The following is a 14,215-nucleotide window of genomic DNA, read 5'->3' on the forward strand; positions in this document are numbered from 1 at the left end:
GTGGGGGCGGGCAGAGTTTTTATGCTGGGGGTGGGTCTGGGTGGGAGACAGGGCCTCATTTGTACCGAAGGAAGGCGAGGGAGAGACGGGAGGTAATGTGGATTACATGTGCTGCTGCAGCAGATGCAGCTGTGTGTACCTACTCCGGAAATACGATTTAGAGTCTGTCTCATGTGTGCATGTCTAGAAAAACACGTTGAATAAGTTACAGTGCTTGTTTTCACTCAATCTTCACATAACTCTCAAGTTTTCCAGGGCCAGACCTGAGTAGATCATCATCCTGGCCAGGAGTTTGCTTTGCTTTCTGGGACTTGTAGTCCTTATTATGTAATGGCATAAACAGGACTACAAGTCCCAGAAAAAGAATCCAAAATCAGGAATGCACGAGCTACTCGAACATGAATCTGATTTAACCCCTTCGACGCTGATGACGAGCTGGGCTCGTCATGAGGTAGCCTCCTCGCACGCTCATGACGAGCCCAGCTCGTCACGTAACATGCGAATCCGCAAAACCCAGCGTACAAGCGGAAATCCTACCGCACGCATGCGGTTAAGAGCTCTGTATTTATATGGTAAAGGCCTCCCAAGGAGGTCGACAAAACATTAATTCCATCCTACGGGCAATTAATTGTACTTAGTAAAAATGTAAAAACTCGCACAATAGTTATGGCAAGTTTACGAATTGTGACTATACCATGTAGTTGGTGCAGCTAACACAAAATGTTTGGCCTGTTTACCACTTAATATACATCAGTGTCACAACGAAACTTGAGGGGGCCCCCTGCAAGGTACATGGAGGGGTCCCCTCCTGGCTCAGTCAAGAGCTCTCAGGCCAGTGTACTGTGCTGAGGAACCCAGTGTGCCCCGCACCCCGAGGGCTGCGGGGTGCCTACGTTACGCCACTAATATACTTATTTCTAATATACCTCACACAATGGAATTGTAGACTAGGGACCCAAATCCAGATTCTAAATTCCCTGATTCCAGGAGTGGCATGGAAAAATTTCAGGTTCATGCCCTTCCCAGCTCTTCCAAGTTTCCCAGGTACACGCATAACTAGCTGCTCCAATCCAGCTAACTTTTTTTGAATTCTAGAACTTGTAGTCATGTTTATTTCATTATGAAATCCGGACCACAAGTCCCAGATTTCAAAGAAAAAAACTTGGACTGGAGCAGTTAATCGTGCTTGGATCTGTGAAAAATGGCAGCTGTGCCTTCTAATGACTTCTATTACTTTTAAACTGTAATCTACTACTTTTCAAATTTAAAAAGAACCTTTGCATTGACTGATCAATCAACATAGAAAAATATGGCTGCATTCTCTGCATAAAAGCAGATGCACATAAAATAGGGCAATATACCTGATCTGTAACTGCTAGCAAAGCGTCCTCTATTAATTACTTCCTTCGCCTCATTTTTATAAGGAGTGGACTTAACTCGCGGAGTGTTACTCCGTGGAATTTCTTGAAGTTACCTAAAAATTCAACGGTATTCTGCGGCGTTCCTTGAGTCGCCAAATTTCAGTACGTCTTGCTGCTCGTACTGACTTTTAGCACTGGGAGCTCGTCAAGTGCTGTAAAATCAGCACAAAAAGTACCACGCGGCACAACAGAGGGCGCTGCTTCTTTCTGAAACTCGCGATAGCGACCTGCTGTGACTACACGTGTTGAGAAATCTCGCTGGTAGGAGGTCTAGCACAATTTTTTTCTCGCTCGCCAATGTAACATTGGTGAGCAGTGGGTGAGTAAAGCTCTGTTACACCACGGTAAGCGGAGTTTTTCTTGAACTGGGCAAAACGCCTCGAACTCCACTGGCGATGAAGGTTTTACTGCCCACTCTTACGGTAGCTCAATGAAAGAATAAATACATTTTGGAGTGCATATTTAAATATTTTTGTAAAATTAAATATACATTCTGGAAAAGCATTAAGCTCCTTCTTAACATAGTCTCTCAGAGGTTTTGGAGCTGCAATTTTTATAGTGAACCCCATCTGATTGAACTCCTACGACTTTATATTTTAAGCCAATCTATTATGATAGATGACCATAGTGTGTGGGCCCATCAACCACGTGGAGTTATACAGTTACATGGAATATACTGCACTTGAGGCCCCAGTGCACTAATGCAGCCACTCCAGGAATCTGTTTGATCTTGTGTCATACATTAAAATCCTGATGGGTGCACTCAGCCTTTCATGCTTCCGAGATGAATAATATTAGAACCTGTGTTATTTATCACTGAGGTGCCTAAGGGATGCATGTGTGTTTAACAAATATACATGTTATGTTATGCATCTTCTTCACTGTTGGTGAGCCTGTTAGTATTCAGTACCTCCTCAGCTGCTTGCGACTGCTACCTAGCAGCTCTACAAAACACCTTTCAGAAAGACTTCTTGGTGGGTTGAACTTTGAGTTTGCAAAAGTACGACCAGTCACTTAGGGGCCGATTCACAAAGGACTCTTTGGCGGGGGCCTACACTCATGGCGGGAGTTCTGCAATGGGTAACTGTGGTGTGGAGGTCCTCCCACATGTGTGGGACCCCCATTAAGACTGCAAAGCCTCTGTCGCAATTTCGGAATTCCTTTGTGAATTGGGCACAAAGTGTCAATATCACATAGCTAGACACACACACCGCTCCATCTGTATACAAGCATGTGAATGGATAAAACCCATAAGCAATTTACTGAGAGCATCCCAGCTTCTGTTGAAGAAAACATTGCTTTCTTCAGCAGTGAATATTTTATGTGCATCTGCTACGATGCAGAGAACGCGGCCATGTTTTTCTATGTTGACTGTTCTTCAATTCAAAGGTTCCTTTTAAATTTAAGAAGTGGTGGATTATTTATCAAATTTAATAGGTGTGCAGGGGCGACTCCTCCACTAGGGCGGAGGAGTGTTGCCCCACTGCTTTCTCGCAGTGCGAGAAGCAGAAACATAAGATGGTAATAACTTTTAGTTATTACCATTTTACGTTTGTTTTGCGGGTGGGCGGGCTGCTCTGCTTTCCAAGCAGGGGAGGAGAGGAGTGGTGTGCCCACTTCAGAGTGTGCAAAGACTGTTTGGTCGGCTCTCTTGTGCCGCCCAAACTAGTAATGCGCACTTTGCCCTTCTCCATAGAGAAGGATGGAGAAAAGCATGGAGAACATGACCACTCTATAAGCCCCGGGCTGGGCGCCATCCCGACCAATCACAATGCTGCAAGCAGTGTTGTGATTGACTTAGGGGAGGGAGCCTGGATGCCTGATTCCTGTTCCTGTCAGAGGCAGGAGAGCAGGAGCTGAGAAGACGCAGGACCAAGCCTCAAGGTAAGTACACATTTTTTAAACGAAACACCCCCTGCATGACCTCCCCCACGACCCAGTCTTCCCTCCTTCCCGCGTGACCCCCCCGCGCCTGCCTCCCACCCCATGAGCCATGCCGGCCGCGACTGTAGGGGTGAATAGGTAGGCACAGCTGCTAAGTTTTCTAAGTCCATGTGTGATGAAATGCTCCAGTCCAGTATGATTTTAAGAGATTTAGAGGTGGAGTGGAGGAGATTGAAATTAGGTAGGTAACTAGATGCAGACGCATGCAGATATAAAACAGAATGGTGGTAATGGAAGCAACTGAAGAAAGGAGAGGAATAATAAGGATTTGAGTGATGCAGGACTTACAATGGAAGGACTAAATACAGTATAGGATGGAAACATAAATGGAGAACAGTTATGGGGAGAGGGATTGGAGATTAAGAGGAGACATCATACAGAAAATAAAAGATGGAGTGTAGAATGTGATAAGAAGAGGAAGCAAGAAGAGTGGATCATTGAGATGTAGAAGGAATGATTTATACACATGGAAGAATGGAGAAGAATATGGAAACGAGAAGCCATGAGATGCAAAGAAACGAGCATCAACAAGACAAGAGAAGAGAAAAGGGGGAAAAGGCTAGGAGATATTCTGCGAGGAATGGAAATTTGAATGGAGATAGAAGCTGAAGTGAAATTAAAATCTGGGTGCTATTCAAGAAAAGCAAGACAGGAATAGTTGAAGATGTTCATGAAGGGTGCAGTGACAAAGGGGGTGAGGAGGTACATGGAAGTATGGATTTAGCTATCAATAGTGCATTCGGTGCAGAGCCACTGGGGGTTTTGTGGGGCATCCGAATAACAAGTACAGCTGCGTTTTACAAATTAACCAAGACCCTTGCTACATCACTGTGATTGTCTATTCTCCAGACACGAGACATGAGGTCATGGGGTCAGCTGCTCCGAACAGCTGATGGTTCAAAGATGGAGAGTTGCAGCATAAGCTTCTTAATAGGAGATGGGAAACCAATGGCAACAAAAGACCTTTAGAAGGACTCTCAAACTGGGCCTGGATGGAGTTTGAGTAGTTTTACTCTGTGGAATTAGCAAAATGCCGGAAAAACTCAGCCAAGCTGCACGGAGTTCCACAAGCGGCAGAGTCTGTTAACTCGAGCTGCTTGCACTGATTTTTTTGTGCTGCAAGTTTGTTCTGTGCTGTAAAATCAGTGCTGACAGCACTATGTGTTGCGCCAGAGGCCGTTGCTGCTTTCTGCTGCTCGAGTAGACATTCTACTCGAGATGCAGCTTCCTCAACACCAGCGGCATATTTCTCAACGTGAGCAGTCAAGACCTGCCGTGACCGCCCGCGTTGAGAAATCTCGCCAGGTGGGGGTCTAGCACCATTTTTTCTCATGAGTGCTTGCTGACTTAACATTGGCAAGCCGCTTGAGAGTAGAAAACTCTGCTCCATGTCACTTCGTGGAGTTTTATGAAACTGCGCGTGGAGCATGAAGTGGGCAAAACTCTGCAAACTCCACCGGCAGAGCAAAAAATCTTCACCCACCCCTGTCTACAACCAGTATTTGACCTACTAGGGTTTACTGAGTGTGAGAAAAGCAGGGTTTGATCTACACTAAAAGACAGAATAAAGGGAATAATTGAGGGGCACATACGTGCATGAATGGGGAGAGGCCACGTGTGAATGATGCACACATGTGCTTGTTATCAGCATGCAAAGGTCTGAAATAAAATAGCTAATGAAGCAGGTTCTGTTCCTGCCTCTCGGCATAGAGATACCATCATGGTGGATGGAGTCTAGAGACTGAACCCTAGATTTACGGAAAGTTGTGCAGGCGCTCGCCTAGAGCGGCACAATATTGCCCCGCATAATGGACCTTTTTATTAGCTCATAAATAAATGCTTTGCATCACTATGCATCATATGTGGGCCTATGTGAACTAGGATGAGGTAGCTTTATCCTTGCCCAAGCACAACACAAACAGTAAATGCTAATGTCTCAGCTGTTGTGGACGCTGCACACTACAATGTAATTGTAGATGTCTGAATCTTCATTTGATGCTGGTGGGAGATGATAGCCGTGTTAATGCCAACGTGGCTGGTGGTAGATATGTCTCTGCTCCATGGTTGACCTGCCCCATCCCTGTCAGTAGCACCACATAGTGCTACTGAGGTCAGAAGTTTGTGGTTAAGACCAGTGGGGGGTGGCTGGGAGTCTACCACTCCTGTCTCCTTGCAGAAGGCTCCAGTACATCTGATACCCCCTCGGCCAGCATGGGAACCCCCTGGGCATGTGCTGCACAGCAGTTGGAAGCAACCCCTGCAGATTAGCTTCCTACTGAGGCAGGTAGGCAAAGGCTGGAGATTTGGGAGATACTTTGCAGTTCAGTGGTGGGAGGTGCCCCCAGCTGGAGTCCTCTCAGCCACCTGGTGGGGCAGGTCCTCACAGCCACGAGGGTTCCTTTTCTCAGTATCCATGGTCAGCCTCACTCTCGAGGCAGCAACTAAAGGACCACTGTAACAAGGTCTGAACCTGGAACCACCCATTTGAATTTGAATTTTAAAATATTTGTAGAGCGCTCTTATACCGGGACGGTTTCATGGCGCTGGATAGCTGTGGATCAGTGGAGGCGGAGAGGAGGACTAGGCTGCTACAGATCTGGAGAACAGAAAGGTCTTCAGTTGCTTGCGGAATTCTAGATAGGAAGGTGACGTCCTAAGAGCAAATGGGAGTGAGTTCCAGAAGGATGGAGCCAGCACTGCAAATCTGGCCCCCCCGGACTTCTGTTTCCTGAAGCGTGGAACAGACAAGAGTGCCAGATGAGTGGAACGAAGTTCTCTGGAAGGGAGATAGGGGGAGATGGCTTCGCACAGGAAGACAGGGGCGGTCCCTGATCTAGCCTGATAGGTGATGCAGCCTAGTTTGAAAAGGGCCCTCTCCCTCACTGGAAGCCAGTGGAGAGACTGCAACAAGGGGGTCGTGTGGTTGAACCTAGGGAGGCCAAAAATCAGGCGGGCCGCCTGATTTTGAATCAGTTGGAGTCGGCGGATCAGGTAAGCCGGCGCACCGTTGTAGATAACATTCCCATAGTCGAGGCGCGAAAGCACCATGGCCATGAGAATGAGTTTGAGTGCAGCGGCGGAAAAGAAACGAGAAACCCTCCGGATGATCCGGAGGGAAAAAAAGCAGGCAGACACAACTGAACTGGTCTGCGTATGGAGAGTGAGGAGGGGGTTGATGAATATGCCCAGGGTTTTGACTTTAGGGACTGGAAGGGGGGAAGGGCCAAGTGACGGAGGCCAGAAGGAAGGGGACCAGGGACTGCAACCACCCCCCGTCAGGACCAATTCGGTCTTGTCCGGGTTTAATTTGAGGTGGTTGCAGTTCATCCACCCTTGGATAAAAAGCATAACCTTCTGGAAATTGGAAGAGGAGGAAGGGGAAGAGGAAAGGTTGAAAATAAGTTGGAGGTCATCGGCGTAATTAAACACCGAGACCTCCATCTGCTGCAAAGAAAAAATGAGGGGTGAGATGTATAAATTAAATAACAAGGGGGACAGGGAAGAGCCTTGTGGGACTCCGCAGGTCACCCTCCTAAGAGGGGCCGTGAAGTTAGCAAGATGAACAGCCTGCTCCCGGTCCGTCAAAAAGGAACGGAGCCAGGCAAAGGCCGTGCCCCCGATGCCCGCCGCTTGGACACGGGTCAACAAGATGTCATGGTCCACCATGTCGAACGCGGCGGACAGATCTAACAGGACTAGGGCCTGTGGTCGGCCAGTATCAATGCCCTCCCTTAGTTGGTCCATCACCGACACAACTACCTTCTCGGTCGAATGCAGCGGGCGAAAACCCGCCTGGCGGGCGGAGAGGCAGCCCGTGGATTCTACAAATGAGCTCAGAGACCTGGTGATATGGGCCTCTGAGACCTTTGCGAGATATGGAAGGAGGGAGATAGGGCGGTAGTTGGAGGGCAAAGAAGGGTCAGCCCCCGCCTTTTTCAAAATAGGGATGATGACTGCCGACTTGTGGGCGAAGGGGACAATGCCAGTGCTGAGGGAGTGATTGATAAAGGTAAGGGGAGGAGAATAGCAGTTAGAGAAGAGCTCTTTTAGAACAAATGCAGGGCCAATGTCCTGAGGGGAGCCCGATTTGATCCGGGTCAGGAGGGGAAGCAGGGAGTCTCGGGTGAGGGGAGGAAACTGAGTGAATGAGGGAGTAGGGGGAGTAGGGGGAGCAGCAGGTGGTGCCAGAGATGAGTGGGGGATGTTGGCCTTAATGAGGGCAATCTTCTCGAAGAAAAAGGAATTTAGGGAGTTACAAAGGGTTTGGGATGGGGGGATTTTGGGGGTCGCCCTGTCGGAAGCAGCAAGCTCGTGGACAGTGGTAAAAATCTCCTTTGGTTGGTTTTCTGCTGTCAGGATTCTGCCAGAAAAGTACTCCATTTTGGCTTTTAATATATCGCGTTTGTAATCTTTCAGAGACAAACAGTAGTTGGCTTTGAGAAGGGGGCAATAGGTACGACGCCAGGCGCGTTCCGCTCTTCGAGTCGCAAGCTTTTTGTCCCTTAAAGCGGGAGTAAACCATCGGTTGGCCGCATGGGCGCGTTTAATGGTCACTCTCTTAAGGGGGACGATGGAATTACACGCCTTTAGCAGCCAGTTGTTTATGGCAGAAAGCTGGGAGGGGAGGGATAAGTCATTGAGCTCCGGGCTGGTTGCAGCATCTCATCAGCATGCAGCATCTCATCAGTAAACATAGGAACTGAATGCAACAAGGTGACTGCAGATGCACTAACAGCATAGAGAGGAGCAGGAGAACTACCATATCATGTTTTTGTAACCATAGAAACATTAAAGAAATAATCTTGCACAATGTAAACAGTCGCCCTATGGATGCATTATGGTAGGATATGACTTTATTATGGCACACAATTTCACCTCAAATGTGTGTGGGACATGATATATATTACTGGCGTTAACTAGTTGAGGAGAAGGTTAATGACAATTTTGTGTGTTTATTAAACAAAGATTCCTGATGCACAGGGGCCCAACTGTCAACCTCAAAGACTACAAGAAAGTAAACACGAAGAGACATACACTTCAGCCATCCGACAACTAGGTCCTGCAAACATATATGTCCTCTTCACAGGGTCCCAGCCATCACCACCACACCCAGTGTGACCCTTAGAGCTCTACTCTCAATTTCATGCACGAGCTTCCTGTTCAGGATATGGATAAACCATTCTCGGAGGAGGGAGGGGTTTATACCTTTCACGTGCCATATGGGGGCTTTTTTTACTACCCTAGGGAGTGCGGCACACAAAGTAGTTTTGGTACAACCGGCTAGTGAGTGGGTGTAGCCAGGTCTACCAGCATTGGTTCAATCCTAAACTACCTGGGAAGTGAGGGGTGAGCCATAGATGTTACAGGGTTCAAGACCCCCCCGTCCCTTGGACAATGGTCTGTAGTTCCACTTTAACATTCTAACTCACTTGAGCGGCTAGGCGTATATGGAGAGCCATCACACGTGCGCGCTGCTGAGTCACTGCCTTGTGTTGAGTCTGAAGGATTTGGGGGCCGCCATCTTCAGAATCATTGACAAGTCCATGGCCAGCAGAGGAAACCCCTGTGGAACCTCCCACCGGTGACTCGTGCCAGCCTAGTGCTGTCCATTCATTCCTTCAGATCCTCACTGCCCCTCCCCCTTCAGTGATGGGGGAGGAGCTCTCCTCCACCAGAAGCCCCTCCCCCTGGCTCAGCACGACTATCTCCAGTTGCGCACTCGCCTCGTCACACTCGCCTTTGCACAGTTGGGTTGCCACAGAGACTGCCTTTCACACTCTGTCACTCACCGCTGTATGTCCCTCCCTCCGTGGGTAAACCAGCTATGGCCTCTCCTGAACGTCCCAGGGGCACACGTCACTTTCACAAACACATATGTGTGCATCAATTCTATGAATTAAAATATTCAGATTGCACGACTGAGCGTAGGCTGAGCTCTTCTTCAACCTTCAATATATGATAAACAGCTGTAAGGAAGATTCTTTATCCACACTTTATTGTAATGTAGTCAGAAAATCAGAATGCCATCGAAATATCCTCCTATTTTATGATTTTTTGCAAGGCTGGTTTGCTTTGCTGGTCTCAACGCGGGGATGAAGCTCGCGCGCCTCGCTCATCTTCAGCAGCCTGTCCCAGGCCTCGAGTGACTCCTGCCACCGCAGGTGTCAGAGCATTGATTACTGCCGACAGACACGGAGCTCCGCCTGGGTCGCATTACAGATGTATGTGGCTTCCTTCGCAGAGTGAAAAGCCCCGTGACAGGCGGCGATCAATGCGCTAAATGTGAAGGTAGACGGGGTGTCGACTGAGAGATGTATTTGAAAAGTACTCACTCCATTCAACTCCCTCCGCCCTCCGGCTACCCCACAGCTCTTCTCCCCTATGCATAATAATCAGGGAGAGAGGGAAGTAGAGGAAATATCTGGTACAGATGTTGAAAAGATGGAGGGAAGTGGTGGAGACCTGGGGAAAGCAGCTACGTGCAATATACATTATATTACATTCATTCATTCATTCATCCAACCATTAATTAATTAATTATTTCATCCATTCATTCATTCCCTCCACATGAGTATCTATACTTTCCCTCTTCTGGGTGTTTGCTTTTAGTTACTTTTTTTGTTCTTTATAGGTATGAATTTAGGATTGTCAATAATAACATTCGTAAGGTAATACCACTTGGCCATACCCAGGGCCACTGGAATTATGCAGCAGGAGAGGGCCACATTATGTGGCTGGGTTGAGTAAACTATGCAGCAAGAAAAGGCAAATCATGCGGCTTAATGTAGCACATTATGGAAATAGTATTACTTTATTATTTCATCATTTTTAAACTTGGTAACACTGTCTGGGCATTGAGTGCACCTCATTAGTACCAGTTTAATACCCAAACACAGCCATAAGCAACAGAAAGGACACCAGCCCAGCTTTGCAAAGGACCTTTCACTTCTCGGCAACACGTGTTGCTGTATGTTTAGTAACTTTTGTTCGGTTTGAGCTAGAAACGAATTTTATTTTTGTTAAAATCTGCAGACTATGCTGCAGACGGTGGATTATGTGGCAAGTAGCCGTTTCTACGTGTTTTGCCACCCTAGGCAAGAATTGAAAAATGCCACCCCCTCCCTTTTACTACTTTTGCCTCTCCTTGATACCAGGCTTGCATGCCTCAGTCACAGATGGAGAAGCGTGGCTCAGTGGTTAGAGGCGGCAGACCCGGAAGCTGAGATCGGCCGTGGACCAGGGTTCGATTCCCCGCCTCGGCGGGTCTCGGGCTCAAATATTCCACGGACTCGACAATTCTCGCTCTGGTGCCTACTCGACTCACGGGGTCACACTCTGCGACTCTGGGCAATAGCTTGCTTAATCTCCACTACGGCCCCTCGCGGCGGGATGCCTGGCTTTCACCTTGTGGATACCCTGCCGGGGTATCTCACAGGGGAATACCAGGACGGGTTCCCTAAGCAAGCGCCTTGATGCCTTCGGGTGATACGTGCGCTATATAAGTCGCAATACATTTACATTTACATCAAAATGGAACGCTAAACCCAAAGAACACCGCCCCAGTGTATATCTGACAATACTCCACATTATTTCAACTTTGTGTCCCATTACTATTTAGCAGTTTTTTGTAACACGTATGAGGGTCAAAATGCTTTACATATATCAACAAGACGTGACAAAAATAAAAGCAACAGCATATAACAAACATTATGGATATTAAGGAAGAGGTAAACAAGTGTCGTCCAATTGGGTACAATAAGAAAATTAGGAAAATAGAAGTGCTTAAGTAAGTCTTTTTTTTTTTTTTTTTTTACGCAAATCATATTTCTAAACATATCCCTCACTTAATCGCATAAGGTTTCTCTTTTGACTGCTGACCCTGTTGGGAGCTGTGTCCTGTTTTACCTCACCTGCTCTTGACCCTTCGTTACACCACGCCTCGCGGCCCCCGCTTCGCGGGTGCCGCTCGCAGGCAGAAGACACAGGTGGGAACTTTGTTGTTTGCTGTCTCGTCGTAGTGCATTGGAGCACCAACGCGGCGAGAGTCACTACTGTTTGCACAGCCCAGGCGAGAGGCGGGACTGCGAGGACCAGCGTCCTGAGCGGCGCTCATCGGCCGCAGCTGGTCCTCTTCCCGCCCCCTTCGCAGGATAAATTGTTGTGGAGAAGTAATTTCCCTGGGTTTCTCTTTTGACTGCTGACCCTGTTGGGAGCTGTGTCCTGTTTTACCTCACCTGCTCTTGACCCTTCGTTACACCACGCCTCGCGGCCCCCGCTTCGCGGGTGCCGCTCGCAGGCAGAAGACACAGGTGGGAACTTTGTTGTTTGCTGTCTCGTCGTAGTGCATTGGAGCACCAACGCGGCGAGAGTCACTACTGTTTGCACAGCCCAGGCGAGAGGCGGGACTGCGAGGACCAGCGTCCTGAGCGGCGCTCATCGGCCGCAGCTGGTCCTCTTCCCGCCCCCTTCGCAGGATAAATTGTTGTGGAGAAGTAATTTCCCTGGGTTTCTCTTTTGACTGCTGACCCTGTTGGGAGCTGTGTCCTGTTTTACCTCACCTGCTCTTGACCCTTCGTTACACCACGCCTCGCGCCCCCCGCTTCGCGGGTGCCGCTCGCAGGCAGAAGACACAGGTGGGAACTTTGTTGTTTGCTGTCTCGTCGTAGTGCATTGGAGCACCAACGCGGCGAGAGTCACTACTGTTTGCACAGCCCAGGCGAGAGGCGGGACTGCGAGGACCAGCGTCCTGAGCGGCGCTCATCGGCCGCAGCTGGTCCTCTTCCCGCCCCCTTCTCTGTCTTCTCTCGTTGATAAACTGAGGCAGCAACGCGCACGCGGGACGCGCGCGGGGCTAAGGCCGGGGCGAAGACCGGGCAAAGAGCGGGCCGTTTGAGGCCGTTCGAGGCTGGGAGAGACTGGTCTGGGCCAGACCACTAGTTCCCAATACACGGGTTCTTTGGTAAACTGTAGATATCATGTCATCCCGGGAGTATAAGGAGAGGGCTGCAAAATCCAAATTAAAAAATGGTACCTTAGATGACTTCATTACCAAAACTCATTCGGCAATAGATAACCAGATTGCCAAAATGCAACGCCGAGTTTCATCTGAGCTAGACGCTGCAAGGAGGTTGTCACAGGATTTAGCTGCAGCCAAAAGATCTTCCTTAGGTGCCATTGCTTTCGCAAAATCTCCTAACCGTACCACCGGCCAGCCATTGGTATTGCTTGAAATAACTGCAGATATCCATCAGCCAGCTACCCCCACTAGATCTATACTTAAGGAGGTTTTACCATCATCATCCTTATCCCCAAATCCTTTAAAAACATCTATCTCTGAGCTAATAGAGGAAACAAATGAGTGTAAGAAAGGTGTCCGGGCGCTTGGTTCAAATCTGACTCCCACAGAACAGACCGGAATAATTCCCAAAACTACACAGCGAGGGCCATACACCAAAAGGAAGCGTGATAAACAAACATCGTACGCTAGGAAAAAAGTGAAACTCGCAAAGTCTCATTTATTTACCAAGCTGCCATCCCCGCCCCCAGCGATTAATACACATCCTTCTGACTCCATATCTGAGGTGGATGTACATTCGCTGGCGATAACTCAAGATAAGGATAAACTGAGAATAGAGAAGGGGAAAAATGAGGGGCCACTTTGTGTTATAAATGGGGTTGATGTTGAATTCCTGACTGTAGTTTGGGAGACGCTAAAAAAGCTCTTAAATCCCTTTGAGGACAGATTAGCACAGATAGGATCCCAACTCTCCAGTATTGAAAAGAACTTCTCGCACCCAGGGGGAGAACCCCCTGGCAAAGAAGATAAAGATCTAATGGTTGGATTAGAGAAACTAATAAAAAATCTACTAAATCCCCTGATGTTGAAAACCCAAATAATAAATTCAAAATTAGATCAACTGGAGTTTCTAACATCTAAAAATACTGTTCTATTGGAGAGTTTGGTAGGAGATAAAAAACAACCAGTTACTACCTTTGGTAAGACCAGTAATAATACTAATATTACCAACTTAGAGGAAAAGGGGCCAAAAATCAACCCAATAATTCAACCTCCAGTGGTAAAATTTGTAGGCTCTAGTGGTACCACTGTTGGTTCCACCTCCTGTGCAGCTCCAGCACCTCTAATAAAAATCAAGCAAGTGAATACATTGGGCCAGAAACCAAGTATTTCGCTGGGGTTAATTACACCAGTCAACGCATCTGTGCCTGCCCCGATTAGCACTGAAGTGAAAGAAACTTCGTCGAGCAAATCACAGGTCCCTAGTAAAATTCCACCGCAGGGCAGACAGATTTATGTAAACATACCCCCGGAGTCTGCCCCTTTCATGGCTATCCTTACAGGTGTCCCGCTACTCCTTGAAAATAAATACGAGAAAAACGAGGACCTCTTGAACAAAACAAAATTCTGGTTAAATAAAAATAGGCCATTGACTGAGGATACTGTTACAGAAATATTAAGTGTACGGAGGGTCCCCTGGGTTGGACCTAGTAAAAAAGACCTGGAGGGTGATTGTATTTTGATAAATTTCAGAGATAATTGGGTCAGGGACATTATTTGCAGTAAGGCTAGGTTTGGGAGGATGGGGGATATTCAGTGTGTGGGGCTTGAGTATTTCTATCCCAATCTCTATCAGACCATCCCTGACCAAAATCCCTTCCGTCATAGACACAGCACAAATGGCAGATATCAAACGAGTTGGTCACAGAACCTGAATATGAACCAAGACCCGCATTATCACTATACCCCCTGGCATGAGACAGTTCAATTTATGGGGCCAAGAAGCATGGGTAACTTTACACAAGTCCCTTACAACCCACGAAGAGCAAGATTT

The sequence above is a fragment of the Lissotriton helveticus genome, chromosome 2_1 (assembly GCF_964261635.1).
Source record: "Lissotriton helveticus chromosome 2_1, aLisHel1.1, whole genome shotgun sequence".
NCBI classification, from domain to species: Eukaryota; Metazoa; Chordata; class Amphibia; order Caudata; family Salamandridae; genus Lissotriton; species Lissotriton helveticus.